This window comes from Gossypium hirsutum, chromosome D10, assembly GCF_007990345.1.
Source record: "Gossypium hirsutum isolate 1008001.06 chromosome D10, Gossypium_hirsutum_v2.1, whole genome shotgun sequence".
Lineage (NCBI taxonomy): Eukaryota > Viridiplantae > Streptophyta > Magnoliopsida > Malvales > Malvaceae > Gossypium > Gossypium hirsutum.
This window is the reverse complement of record NC_053446.1, coordinates 35,777,215-35,792,883: the sequence shown is the minus strand read 5'-3', so window position 1 is coordinate 35,792,883 and position 15,669 is coordinate 35,777,215. Positions and strand designations below refer to the sequence as shown.

Here is a 15,669-nt window from a genome sequence, read left to right as displayed (position 1 = left end):
AATAAAATAAAATTGAGTGAATAAGGCTTAAAACAATAGTTTTAAATGTATTTGTTAGACCAGGTCACGACTTGGAAACGGGTCTCTCGCGATACCCGACATAGATGTCGCGACATCCAAGCCTTAGTGCCGTGAGACTAAAAGTAGATTGTCACTCGTGTCACAAAATTGTTGTCTCATTTTAGTGACTTTGCCTCTATTTTAAACATCAAAATTTTCATTTGGTCCTGTTGGGAATGTCGCGACACTAAAACTCTTGTGTCGTGATGCTACACATAATATATGCCATTATGACTTAATTACCATTAGTGTCGCGACCACGACAAGAATGTGTTGTGACACTGACCACATTTCCTTTTTAATTTTATTTCATTCCCAACATTCAACCGAAAAATAAACTCTATATGAAACACTAATAAGATCCTATTCCAAAACACAAAAATAAAATCCAAAAAGCCAAAATCTAAATTACAATCTAAAACATCCAAATAATTTACAAAACAACTAATTTTAAAATAGAGTATAGAAAGTGTTTCTTAGGAGATCTGTTACGCCCTCAAAATGATGCATAAAAGGGATGCTCGACACTTGATGTCTTTATTTGTTCCTTAAGCAAGTTATGTAACCCTTGTTCTTTGAGCACCGAAACATTGTTAGGCTCTTTCTCAGCTTAACTCCTCGTGGCCTCAAAAGTGTACCTGAAACTCCCCACCGCTACTATTACCTTTATCAAGTTCATTAATAACATAAGGAGACAAAGAGCTAATCAAGTGACAAGCATAAACAATATAAGAAGTGTTGGAACGCCGGTACCCCCACGGCGCAGCAAAAATTAATACATCCGGCGATCCAAACCATGGATCCGTGTGCGAGGAACGAATCGGGGTGAAATAAAGGTTTCAAAATTAATAAACATGATAAATCAAGTATGTTATTACAATCATCTCATGATTGTTCTTTGGGCATACTCTAACAAGAAGAACTTCCCATGTGAGGACAAGCATTAACACATTTAAACACCTCTACTTCACTAACTATTTTCATAGTTAGTTCACCTTTTTGTACATCAATAGTTGATTTAGAAGTGGTTAAAAATGGTCTTCCTAACAAAATGGGAATGTCTAAGTACTCCTCAAAGTCTAACACAATGGAATAGACCGGAAGAATAAACTATCTCAATTTCACTAATATGTCTTCTAGAACACCTTTAGGTTGCACCAAAGATCTATATCGACTAATTGCAAGGTTGTCGATGTATCTTGTAAATCCCCTAAGCTTAATCCACAGTAGATAGAAAGATATTAAATTAATACTAGCTCTTAAATCACAAAGAGTTTTCCCAAATTTCACTCCCCCATCTCTATAGGTATAATAAAGCTTCCGAGATTTTTAAGCTTGGATGGGATTTTCCTAGCTATATCAACACTACACTCGGCATTCATAGTTATCATTTCACCTTTGCCTATATTCTTATGTCTATACATGATTTCACAAAGAAACTTAGCATAATTAGGCATTTTCTCAAGCAACTTAAGTAAAGGTGATCTACCACAATTTATTGTGGCAAATTAAGTCCTTTCTAATACTTAAGGGAGTTTGTTTTCTAGAAAATATGTATTGTTTTTATTTAGTGACAAAGTATCTCCCCAATTAGACTTGATAAACAATATATTAGTCTTTCAATTAGTTTGCTCATTTCCAATTAGACTAAGGACATGTTTAGGTTCATCTACTTATACAAGTTGTCTTTCTGTATTAAGATCTAACCACATAATACCGCTAAGTATTAGTTAAACATTAGACAATTTGTGAGTAACAATTGCTTCCATTTTGCTTTGCGTGTAAAAAATATTTGAGGAAAATAATATAAAGTATTAATGTAATTCATTAATAACTTTATTAACCAATCTATTCAAAAAATTACAAGTGTACTTAGACGAAAATACTACACTTAGGGCACCAGATCCAACAAAACAGATTTAGGATCTATTCTACTTAGGTCTTATCTTATGTACTGTCAGTCTAGTTAGTCACATATACATTTCTATCTTTTAGGAGTCATCTTCTCTGATGCTCAAGACAAATCATCCCCCCAATTGGACTTAATAGACGGCATATTAGTTTTTCAATTGTTTTACTCATTTTTTATTAGACTAAGGACATGTTTAGGCTCATCTACTAATATAAGATGTATTTCCGTATTACAATCCAACCACATAATACCGCTTAGCATTAGTTAAACATTATATAACCAATGAGTCAATATTTACTTCCATTTTGCTTTGCATGAAAAAACCATTGAGCACAATATACAAAGAGTATTAATGTAATTTATGAAAAACTTTATTAAATCAATCTATTCAAAAAATAAAAAATAAAAGTGTACATAGACGAAAACTCAAGGCTAGTCCAGTGTTCAATGTGGACATGCCTAAACCTATTTGTGAGGATCTAGGGGATCCCAATCTAGGCAAGTCACAATGGGGGCAAGTAAGAGTGGTGGACTCTTACGAACAAGATGTACAAGAGAGAAATACAGTTCGAGTTAGGGGATGACAGAAACATAAGTCAAGACATAGAGATACTTTCAAGATGAGTTAAAATAGTGTCAATTTGAGGATGTGACGAGAGCCTCGTGAGAATGAGTAAGGAAGAATGTCACGGGCTGCGGATCAAAACCCGTGACGAATGCACATAGAACATCCATGAAGGTCAACTAATTAAATATGATTCATTTAACTCACTTAAATTGGTCCGATTCGTAGAACCCATAAGAAAGTGTATCTAATTGAAACATTGGTGACTTAATAATGTTAACCATCGATCTAATTCAATATATACCACTAAATTTTATAAAGAGAGGCTTTCACATTATTTATTATTCCCTTTATTCTTGTATTTGATTCAAAGTTATGGAATATATTTGATCCATATTGGAACAACCGTGTTCCGTAAAAATCTCAGTTATTAAAAAAAAAAGAACAGGGAGAAATTCGTTAAGTTACTACGCTAGAATCTCTCTCTCTCTCTCCCTCATTTCAGTTTACGAATCATAAAACGTTCAATTCCAAAAATCTTATCTGCCAATTTTCTCCTTTTCCGTTCCTAATTGTTTTAAAATTAATTGAAGGAGATTATCTTTTCGTTGTGGAGTGATCTGGTAGAAGCTTAGTGGGTTTTAGCGTTGTTTCAAGAGATCGATCGATTTTGAAAATGGATCGATCATGTTATCGAATCGTTTTCAAAACGGAATGGAAACGGCGAGGCTTGTTTGGTCTCGGCTTCCACGTTCGGAAGAAGGTGATCTTGACGGAGTTGGACTGTTGAGTACTACAAGCAATAGGAATTGTGTAGAGAGCCTAGATTACGAAGTTATTGAGAATTACGCTTATCGAGAAGAACAGGTAACTGTAACTTTAAATTTGAAGTAAAGAAAAGAAAGGTAAATTTTCAGTTTTAAGTTATTGATCTTTTAGTTTTTTTTTTAACTATATTTTTTTGTGTGTTTTGGAATTTAATAATTTAGGCACAGAGAGGAAAGCTTTTTGTTGGATATAACGTGGGGATGAAATGGTTCTTCGCTTTGCTTATAGGCATCGGTAAGTTGATTTTTTCTGGAATCAGTTTCGGCTTAGATTTTGTGGTTTTTCGAAGGAGAAAATCATTTGTTAAGCTGATTTTGACATTTTGGGTTGTATTTGATGGAATGATTTTGATTTGGGGGAAATGCAGTGACATTTATTTTAGTTTCATTTATTTACGAAATCTTTCTAATTTTTAGTAACTTAGAAAGGGTAAAAAGTTTAGAATCATAATGGGTACTTAAGATTATTTGAAAATTATATTTTGGATAGTTTACACTGGAGCATAGTTCCCCTATTTCTCTACCTTACCCCTTGTACCATGATCTGGATCGCCTGGTACCAGGTCCAATTTCACAAACCTGGTGAACCATGAATCAGAAGCCCTTGCTCAGTGTCCCAATATCGCTGGTTGGTGTTGATTCTCCACAAAGACTGAAATAGAAAGAGTTCCGTTGAAGAGAAAGAAATGAAAAGAAAGGGGGAGTTGAGAGCCCGGGAGAAGTTTGCTCCTAAATAAGATTACCATCTTATTTTAAGATTAGGAAGTAAATACCTTCTGCAAAGATGGTTTCAGCCTCTTTGATGGTGCCCTTCTTCTTCACCAGTGACCAGCCACTGCTACCAATGCATTCTTCTAGCAGTTCAGTTCTTCAGCCTTGAGACCTGATGAAAAGCTAGGTTTCTAGTCTTTCTATTTATGTATTCAGTTGGGTCACCGTCCTAACATACTACGACCCCAACGTGTGCTCTGCACATGTACCATGAATCGACACATACAACGTATTCGGAAACTATGCTCTTGAGTGGTGAAATAGTATTCTTCATTTCCATAATTGATAGGCGGAGAAAGATTTAGTGATAATTAGATGAATTGTCATTTGACCTGGATTAAATTAAGAGTTTGCATATTGCTCTGCTTTTAAGTGATCCTTTTTGTATAGATAGTGAACTTCTATCCCTTTCTTCCCATAAAGTATCTGGTAGAATGGATGGTTTTTATGTAATTTTCTTTTCAGGTACTGGATTTGCTGCTGTATTTTATCAATATTTCAGTCGAGAACTTTGCTGGATGGAAGTTCTCCTTGACCTTTAAAATAATACAGAAGTCATATCTGGCTGGTTGTCTAATTTACATATTAATCAACTTAGCCTTAGTCTTTTCTTCTGTATATATCATTACCCAATTTGCTCCAGCAGCAGCAGGATCTGGTATTCCTGAAATCAAGGGTTATTTGAATGGTAAGTTTTGATATTTTCCAATCCATTTTCCACACAATACTCATTAATGTTAATGCTTTGTCATAAGTGTTGTGTAGTCTGACGATCCAATGCTTATCTTTATCCTCAGGAATTGATATTCCTGGTATCCTTCTTCTTAGAACCTTGATTGGAAAGGTATGATAATCTTGCCAGCAGGATCTTGTTGCTGAGACATAAACCAGTTGTCCATTTATGGTTCACAGCTTTTTTAGTAGAAAATTTATGTGCTGGTAGTATTTTAAAGTTCTTATAAATTTAGATTAGGGTTTTTAGGTTTATCAATCTGTATCCATGCCATTTACTCTATCTAGATCTGTTCCAGTTGCATTCTTTTCATTGTAATTTGTAGATTTTTGGAAGTATTGGTTCAGTTGGAGGTGGGTTAGCTCTGGGAAAAGAAGGTCCTCTTGTCCATACCGGCGCTTGTATTGCATCTCTTCTTGGACAAGTAAGCACATAGTATTAAAAGTATGCTAATGTCAAGATATGATTTTCACCATAATTTGCTCTGAAAATTACACAGTTTTATAATGACTGACTTGATTAGTAGTCCTTGAAGAGAGGAGGGTGATTTTGTACCACTACTATTTCTTGGTTGTAAACTTGGAATGCAATATTAATGTATTTTAACAATAGTATCTACATTCAATGCTGCCTTGAAAGTTTAACATTCTTGCTGTTGTATGTGTAACATCTCTATAGAACTTTCCATGCTAAATTTTAATTTTGTGTGATGTGTTTATTCAGGGTGGATCCACAAAATATCATATAAGTTCTAGGTGGCTTCAAGGTTTCAAGAGTGATCGAGATCGTCGTGATCTTGTGAGTATAAGAATGCCTTTTTGATTGATAAATCTGGAGAGTATATATGAGAGAATAACTTCATGGATTTTCTCCTATTTCACGTATATCTGTTAAAAGATCAATCCTTCTAGGGTATTTGATGCAGGAGCTTTTATTTAGTTTATAATGTTTTACTATTTCAATTTTATTTATTTAGCATTAGATATATTATGGATGGCTACAATTATTAAGTATCTTTTGGGTTTAAATCTAGGGCTAGAATAAAACTTTATTTGGAGGAAAGCCTAGTAACTTTACTTGCAAGAAAGGAAAGCTTATATAACTTTACAGCCATTATTATTATTATTATTATTATTATTATTATTATTATTATTTTCTTTGAATTGATATAAAGAAACTGGAAAACCCTAAGTTTTCCAGAGTTCCATCTTTGCTACTTGTTTGTTCAGCCCTAATTCTTTCTGTTGTCGCTGTTTTCTCCCTTTAACCACGTTGGTTTTGCTATTAGAGCCTAATTAGATCCAAGGTCTATGTTAAGGTTTGCTTTTAAGCCATGGATGGGTTGATAAGAGTTCGAGGAGGAGGAAATCAGGATCAAAAAACAGAATTGGCTGCACTACAAGGTGCAATTGAAGAATTATCACATGCACGTTATGCTTGGTTGCAACTGGAACAAGAGAGAACCTTGATGGAGATTCTGGAAGGTGCCCACAATCAATTTGACATATTGGAAGGTAGTCTCACTGATAAATCTAATTTTGGTGAGAAAGAAAACCCCTTTTATGATGTTGGACCCATAGACCCTGCGCTACGAGGTGGATTGAAAGAGCGGTTAGTGCATGCCCTAGAATTAAATAAGAGTGGAATTAATGTTGAAGTTGTTTGTTCTCTTTGCAATATGCATGCGGAAGAGCAAGATTATGATCTATTAGAACCTATCTATGATGAATATTCTAAATAAAGGTGAGAAGTTCTTGTGTAACCAATAGAGGAAGAGCCTTCGGTTCTTCATACAATAACAGCCACAACCTTAGGGAAGGTGAGGATTGGAGGTGAGTCAAAAATCTCTTGGATATCTCATGGGACACAATGCCTTGTGATAATTCTAGATTAAAGAGAGCTGATGCAATTTCTACTTCCGAATAAGATTTTGCCAAGAGAACTCAGTGCTGAACTTCAGAAAAACCAAGAAAGCTTGAAGGAAAGTAACAGTGCAAAGGTGATGCAGTCTTTTGAAGAAAAACAACTTGCATCCAACATGAAAGCTATCTTTCTGAAAGCTGCAACTAAACGTAATGGTTTCAATTGAAATAGATGGTGTCAGAATATCCTCAGAAAAAGGAGAGGGTCTTGATGAAAGAGGCATGAATGTGGACTTTCTGTTAATGCTTTTGCGTGACCATTTTCCTTGACGTCCAGACTTGCATCTCATTTTAATGAGTACAAAAATGGATTTGTTGCAAGACATTTTTCTAAGGCAGATACCATCAATAGGCAGAACTTTTAAACAGAATGTTTAAAATTTTTCTAGTCATCTTGGAAACTATAAGTCGTGTCAGCAAATGAGGATTATTTCTCTATTAATCTTGAAATTCTTGAATATGCTGTGATTGTAGTGAATGGTGTTCCTAAACAGGAATTGTTGTCTCTATGTTGCTTACCATAGCAACCAGTTACATCAGAGTTAAAGCTCAACTACCATTCTTTTTACGTAAAGCTCCTATCATTTGATGAATACAATAAAGCTATAAGAGAAGTAGGCGTGCTGGAAGTCTTGTTGGAAGATTTGAAGCAACATAAGTTTATTTTGGGTCAAAATCAACATGTTGGTAAAGCCAACCAGTTGGAGAGAAAATCCAGTTTGAACAACTTCAAGCAACACAGAGTGAGGTGTTATTATTTCACCCAAGTTCATGGAATCCGGTTCAGGGAAGTTTCCTATTTTTGAAGCTATGGATATTGGCATTGATTCTCAATATAAGCATTACAGTGCATCTAGAAGATATTCACTTGAAGCATGGGTAGGTTCTCATATTCATTTTGGTACAGTGGAGGTTGCAATTAAACGTATTTGCTTCTATGAAGCTGATGGAGCTATTCTTGTTTCCCTCTAGGATGGGATGACACTTCTAAGCTCCTTGACAAGATTAAAGTAAAAAACTTTCATGAGAATCCTAGCAAGTTTTTGAATTTTTTTCTACGTGGTTTTATGCTAACCATTAATCAACAAGGATTATTTGTTTGTGCTCTACCTAAGAAGCAAAAATTTGTTTTGGCGACAAATATCGCTGAAAGCAACATCACCAAAAATGATGTTGAAAATTCAGATAATATGCAGTAGCTTCCTAAGGCTAAACAGAGGTTATTGAAGATGTGATTGATGTTGAAGAAGCTTGGTTTAGATGGGGTAATCAATATTTGAGATTTTTGTTGAAATGGTTAGCCAAACAACTAGTGAAAGTTCATGGATAGTGTAAGGAGAGCTGCAAAGTGCTGGTTGAGAAATTTATGTTGAAGTGAAGTTTTGCTTACTGGAACAAATTTTCCAAGCCTGGGAGAATGATGCAGAAGCTGTTATTTATTTTATAGTATTTTATTATTTCAATAAATTTGAGTATTAGATATATTATGGATGACTAGGATTATTAAGTTTCTTTAGGGTTTAAATCTACGGCTAGATAAAACTTCACTTGCAAGAAAGCCTAGTAACTTTACTTGCAAGAAAGAAAGCTTATATAAATAAGTTGCAGGCTCTACAGCCATTATCATTATTATTATTATTATTATTATAATTATTCTTATTCTTTATCTTATTCTTATTATTCTTATTATTATTATTATCTTCTTTGAAATTAATATAAAGAAATTAGAGGTTTTTTCTAAACCCTAAGTTTTCCAGATTTCCATCTTCTTTCATACTTGTTTGTTCAGCCCTATTCTTTCCATTGTTGCTGTTTTCTCCCATAAACCACTTCTGAATCATTATATTATTATATATTTCCATTATCTTTTTTTGTGGTTCCTATTGATGTTGATTGCTTTAATTGAACTTAGATATTTTTGGTCATTGTCTATCATTTTTGCTAACAATGGAGGTGATGTACCTCGAACTTTTTGCCTATTTTATTTATTTGTCTAATATTTTGAAAAGGTAACCTGTGGCTGTGCAGCTGGAGTTGCTGCTGCTTTTAGAGCTCCAGTTGGGGGTGTATTATTTGCCTTGGAAGAGGTTACATCTTGGTAAATAGTTTTTGTTAACTACTTTTTGAAGTATATGAACAAGTTTGTTTGTCCGAGGCTAATCTGTTTACATTTTTAATTAATTTTCCTGCATTCCCGTATGTATCTTAAGTTATGCAATTATTCTTTTGTTTTCATTCATGTGTAAATGCAGATATAGTTTTGGATGCATATGTTTTTGCATGCATACATGCATACAGATATTTAACTCAACCTTTACATTCATTTGAACTTTGCCTTTTGAAGGTGGAGGAGTCAACTAATGTGGCGTGTCTTTTTCACTTCTGCAATTGTGGCTGTTGTGGTACGTGCTGCAATGGGATGGTGTAAAAGTGGAAACTGTGGACATTTTGGCTCGGGTGGTTTCATAATATGGGATATATCAGGGTTAGGATCTGAACTTCCTTCAGCTCTTGCATCTTAACTATTCTTAAACTTTTTGCCTGGCTTTAGATTAACTGCTTCCTACATTTTTTCCTACTTTCTTCCTTTTCAGTGGTCAAGAAGACTACTCTTTTGAGGAATTATTACCGATGGCAGTTATTGGAGTCATTGGAGGTCTGCTAGGTACAGCCATTTGCTCTTATGATATTTATATATAAAAATAAAATCCAAAATACTGAACATAGGACTAGGGAAAGTATCAGAAGAGAATCATTAGTTGGAAGAAAATCACAATCTCAAATTCTCGAATATTCATTATGCAAAACCTCATTAAAGTTACAATAACAATGTTATCTACATATAAACATAAAATCCTAGTAAAATTAAAAATACCAGATATAACCCTAATTAAAAGTAGGCCCAAATTTCTCCATCAGTATTAGTCTTTGTTTTTCGTTCATGTTGTATATGTTACAATATCTTTTCTATTAATATTTATTGATTCTTTTATTGAGCCCAGGAGCTTTGTTTAACCAACTTACTATTTATGTAACTCGGTGGAGAAGAAATTATTTGCACAAGAAAGGGAATCGAGTCAAGGTGAGAATTCTAGTATCTGTTGAAACTGCTTGAGTTCTCGATGAGCATGTCTAATATTTTAAACCACTCCTTCCTACACTGGTCATCCAAAAAAAAACCTTTGCAGATATATGAAGCATGCCTCATCTCCGTGATAACATCAGTTATATCTTTTGGACTACCACTTTTGAGAAAATGCAGTCCGTGTCCAGACTCTGATCCTGCCTCTGAAATTGAATGCCCAAGGGCTCCTGGAATGTATGGGAATTATGTAAATGTAAGATATGCTCATATAGTTAACTACTGTTTGTATCAACTTGACATGCATGGTATTCCATGTTTTCCTTACTGTTTAAATCATGATGCAGTTTCATTTGGTAAATGTTTTTCTCTATCCAGTTTGTACTTATTGGACTATAATGGTTGTGGTTTTTATCTGCTATTATATCAGCTAAAATCACTAAGAGTTTACTAAATGCAAGAATACAGGAACTGCATCTGGCTATACTTTAAATTTACTTTCTTACTTCTGAACCTTGAGCAACTTTTTTAACAGAGTATTTCAACTTTCCTGTTTTCTTACTCTTTTGTAGCTTTTCTTTATTCTAAAATATTTGTCTTCTGAGTGGATTTATCTCAGGAGCCATCATGCTGATGTAATTATGTGCGTATATTTATATATTTGTATGCATATAGATACATATTTATTCATACCGACATATGTATATTTTCAGATGAATAGTTATTTTGGAGAGAACAAAGTTTTTGTTTTCTAATTCCTGCCTTTTTTATTGAAGTTTTGATTGTTTTACATTTAGGTTATTTCTTCTCAATCTGATTTTATTTTATCTGCAGTTCTACTGCAGTAAGGAGAAGGAATACAATGATCTTGCGACTATCTTCTTCAATACTCAGGTTTCTCGAATCTTTTGAGATGCTTCCTTTCCTGTGAAATGCTATTGCCTTGCTTGTTTCTATTTTAACAGGTTTATTTTTGTCACAGGATGATGCCATCAGAAATTTGTTTAGTGCAAAAACAATTCATGATTCAGCGCCCAAAGCTTGTTGGCATTTTTGGTAATGCTATGTGAACTTGTTGCCCCTTTCCAAGTATACGGTTGATGTATTTTGAAAATTTAAACGCTTGATGTGGTTATTGTTATGCATGACATTGTAAAGTTAGCATGACAGGGATGCATACCTGTTTTTCTTAAGCAAGAACCCTAGCCCAATTATCTTCCTACTCTAAATTTCTTAGAAAAGGAAATTTTAATGTAAAGTCTGGGTTGGAGGGACACAACATATTAGAAGGGAAACATCTTCCATTCTCCTGTTGAGTCTAGCTAAACAGTATGTCAATTGGAGATAAAAGGTGAAATAGAGGCAAACATGGTTAGATTTAAAGTACTTGGGATCATAGAATAGCGTATAATATGTCCAAGCTACTTGAGGTTATGGTGATTTGCTTTGCTTAGACAATGTGCCTTTGTATCTCATATTGAAGAGGGAAAATTTCTAAACCCTTGAGATATTTATCTTGCCTTCATCATGCCGTTCCTAATTATGATTTTCTTCAAAAAACAAAAAGAATGCTTAAGAAGTTAATTAGATAGAATGAAGAAACAGAGCAGAATCGTTCCAGAAAATGGATGATTATTCAGAATATTTTATAATTTTCATATTATATCCTCCAAATATATTTTTTACAGGTCACAATTTAAACAGTTCAGGAACATACCAAATTTATTAGTTGAAAACTTGTAGGAGGTTTGTTTAATAGTAGTATTCATTATATTTATTTTAAATATTTATACAACTGAAGAATAGGCTAATACATTTTCCCCTGAAAACAGTTCTTGGCCTGAATTTTCTTTCAATTCAAATGATTTCAGGTTATGTTTTATACCTTAGCAGTAATTACATTTGGTACTGCTGTTCCAGCTGGTCAGTTTGTTCGTGGAATAATGATAGGATCAACATATGGCCGTCTGGTTGGTATTTTTACAGTTAATCACTACAAGAAGCTCAATATTGAAGAGGGAACGTAAGTACATTGTTTCTTTTACTTCTATGGAATTTGAATAATCATATCTATATCGGTATTATGATTTCACTCACAATGTTTTATTAATATGCTTTTGGCATTTGGGTCCATGTAACCCCCTCCAAACTAAGCAAATAGGGCTGAAGTTTCCTAAAAAGCTGTAATTAGTCAAGTTAGATAAATATATATATATACTTGTCATAAGAAAAGAAGGGGGGGGGGGTTTATACATAAACATGACAGAGAGATCTTAATTTAAATAAAGAATATGTCCCACTCGTGTTATGACCTGTTTTTGCAGTCAATGGTAATCATGTTTCTTAATTGCCTTTGTCTCTTTTGTTTAGTGATTCTTAAGAGTCCCACCTTTCTTTTTGCATACCATTCAATATCATTGCTGAAGTGCTCTACAATTTGGTGTATTTGCAGATATGCACTTCTGGGAGCTGCTTCTTTTCTTGGTGGTTCCATGAGGATGACAGTTTCTCTGTGTGTCATCATGGTCGAAATCACAAATAACTTGAAACTTCTACCTCTTATTATGCTTGTTCTTCTTATATCGAAGGTATAAAGTTTATTGTTGATAACTTTATCAATTCTTGATTGACATGGTCTAAATGTCCTTGCACTTCTTCCCTCCCAGGCTGTTGGTGATGCTTTTAATGAAGGCTTATATGAAGAACAAGCACGACTGCGTGGTATTCCGTTGCTGGAATCAAGACCCAAGTATGAGATGCGGAAAATGACTGCCAAGGAAGCCTGCAGAAACCAGAAGGTTAGTTGATTGATCTGCTTTCACTGACAAGGATGCCGTGGTTTTGTGTTGTTTTGGTATAAAAATAATCTCTAGTGTAGATACGAGCTGATAATCATGCAAGTGCTTAAAGCAAAGGACAACTTTTACTCCTAAGCTGCTCGCTTTTCTACATTTGTAGGTTCTCTCACTTCCGCGGGTTGTAAAGGTTGCAGATGTGGTCTCTATTTTGCAGAGCAACAAGCATAATGGCTTTCCCGTAAGCTTAGCTTTCACATAGTGTCTCTAGTTCAATGTTAGCAATTATGAAAACAGTATTTCATTGTTCACCTTACCTAGGTAATTGATCACACAAGAAATGGAGAAACACTTGTTATCGGACTTATGCTTCGGAGGTACAACAAATGACATTTTTTCGCTCCCAGAGGTTTTGCTCTTTATATTGTAGAGCAGAAGCATGCTTGGAAGAACTAACTGCTGCGCTTTGCTTATAATGCAGTCACCTACTGGTGCTTCTTCAATCTAAGATAGATTTCCAGCATAGTCCTTTGCCTTGTGATCCCAGAGGTGGATCCCAGGGATTCGGTAAGTTGAAGTCTGCTATAAGTTTTAATTCTATAGTTTCATTCTGGCTTTTTATTCAGTTCAGCTTAAGAGTAAATAGCTCCCTTTGTTTACAGGCACAATTTTAGTGAATTTGCTAAACCTGTTTCAAGTAAAGGAATATCAATAAATGATATTCATCTTAGTTCAGATGACCTAGAAATGTACATAGATCTTGCACCATTTTTGAATCCCTCACCATATGTTGTACCGGAAGATATGTCATTAACAAAGGTGATTTCTTTTTTACAGTGTTGCTTTTAACAGATTATCATGTTTGTTACAGTATCTTTGTCTTTTACTTGTTAATGGTGACGGTATAGGTTTACAATATTTTCCGGCAACTAGGATTGAGACACATATTTGTTGTTCCCCGTGCATCTCGTATGATTGGTGTGATCACTAGAAAGGATTTGTTGATTGAAGAGGTACTTTTAGCTGCATCAGCTTTTTCTTAAGATTTTTAATTTGGACTCTATAGTAATTTGAACGTGTGATCTCTTATGTCACAGGAAACTGATTCAACTACAATGGAGCTCCAATCAACTAGTGTAAGGTCTCTCTGCTGCCTTACTTTCTGTTTACAAAATTTTAATTGACTGAGAACGTATAAAGTATGTGGAAATCCTAATCTCAACTTGACACCTGTCTAACCTCACCAAACAGACTTTAAAGCTATATCGCGGACTCTCTTTCAAGTCACTAAGGTGGTTATGTGCAAATCTCAAGGGTGGAATGAGAACTATAATCTGCCTAACTAATAATGTAGTGTGCAAGTCCACGTGTAGGCACAACAGTAAAAATCATTCAGTTTTGGTTTTAAGGTAGTATGCTCCTATCTCCGAAAATGGCCTTTCGAATTTTCTTTCTCCTACATGTCAACTAAAGTGTAAGATAGGTCTCTTTGACTTAATAACTAGTAACATCTTCAGATGTTAAGGTGCGTCTGAACTTGACAATAGAAACTCTATTAGTATTCCTATGGCAAGCATATATTATCTTGGTGTGTTCACGTTCTCTCTTCTGTAAGTGTTTCATGGGCATATATCTCCACATCAATTATCTAACTTGTCTGAGGGACCGAGCAACCTTTTTAGCTCGGACAGTGTAGGGTGAGTAAATATATTTTAATTCTGTGATTACTACTTAATAATTAAAATTTATTTTATATGAATATAAATATAAATATTAATCTTTAATATCTAATATATTTTATTATCTTTGGCATTTTCAGTATTTGCTTTGATTTCTGTTTTATTTTTAGGTTTAATGGTAGAGGTCAGCGACATGAGAAAAGATTGTTGGTAGGAAATGCAGATGCAGAGCGCCCACTTCTGAATGGTCTTTTGATTCAGGATCATGATATTCAACATCATACGTCTACTACATAACATATTACGGTTCTTCTCCTAAGCTCAAATTCTCATTTTCTACATAAATTTGTTCGAACGGTTAGGTTAGATCCGATATACCACACTGACTGGAACGCTGTATCATATTATTAGAAAATGAAAAATGTATAATAGCTTTGATAGGCAAGTTGTATTTAACGGATTATCTCTTCAATTTCATATCGGATTTCGCAAGTTTAAGTTGCTCACTCGGGAAGCTTGGTGATGGAGTTACAAATGGTTAAATTTTGAGTTCACACAACGTGTAAAGGGTATAAAAGACCGATTGATTGAGGGCGAAGACTTTTTGTGTAGTCAAGAATTGGGGTCTCATGATCACTAGTCAATATGTTTTTCCTTTTCTTGCACGCCTTTTATAGTTCATGGTTTGATACTTTGGGGTCCAATTCGGATAGTGATGTTGAACCGTTCAAAACCATTATCAAATCGGAAATCAGGATCGTTTGAATTTATTTAAAAAATCGATTTAATCGGTGTTTTAGTAGTTTTATGAATTTTTGTTTTATGTTTCATACATTATTTAGTCCAATTTTATCTAATCCAATAATTCAACCAAAGAAAAATTTAAATGAAAATGAAAAAAAAAAACAGAACAAGGAATGAGAAGAGAGAATCTGCACTGCTGAGAGAAACTTGATAAAACTATAAAAGAAAAAACTTGATGAAACTTGATGGTTCTGAGAAAAATTCTACAAAGCAAAGAGTGAAACTGAAAGATTTTGAATATATATCTCTATATATATGCAATATTGATGAAAGCATAAAGCAAATTTCAAAAAAAAAAAAAAAGAAAGATGAAGAAGAAGAAAGTGATTAAACAAATAAAGAAAAATGGAAGTGATAGATTGAGAAGGTGGCAGACGGCAGATAAAAAAACTAATGGTGAGCTTGGATAGGCGGTGCGTTTATCTGCGGTTAGTGTAAAAATAGCAGTGGCGGTGAGATTAGATACTGTAGCGTGAGACAAAAAGTAAACTAAACGCACCGCAACGCACCCAATCGCTC

The 15,669-nt window shown here is 34.3% G+C and overlaps 1 pseudogene; it reads left to right on the top strand.

Moving 5' to 3' along the window:
• Positions 1 to 2,899: 2,899 nt before the first annotated feature.
• LOC107914855 (chloride channel protein CLC-d-like) lies at positions 2,900 to 14,797 on the top strand (annotated as a pseudogene).
• The last annotated feature ends 872 nt before the right edge of the window (positions 14,798 to 15,669 follow it).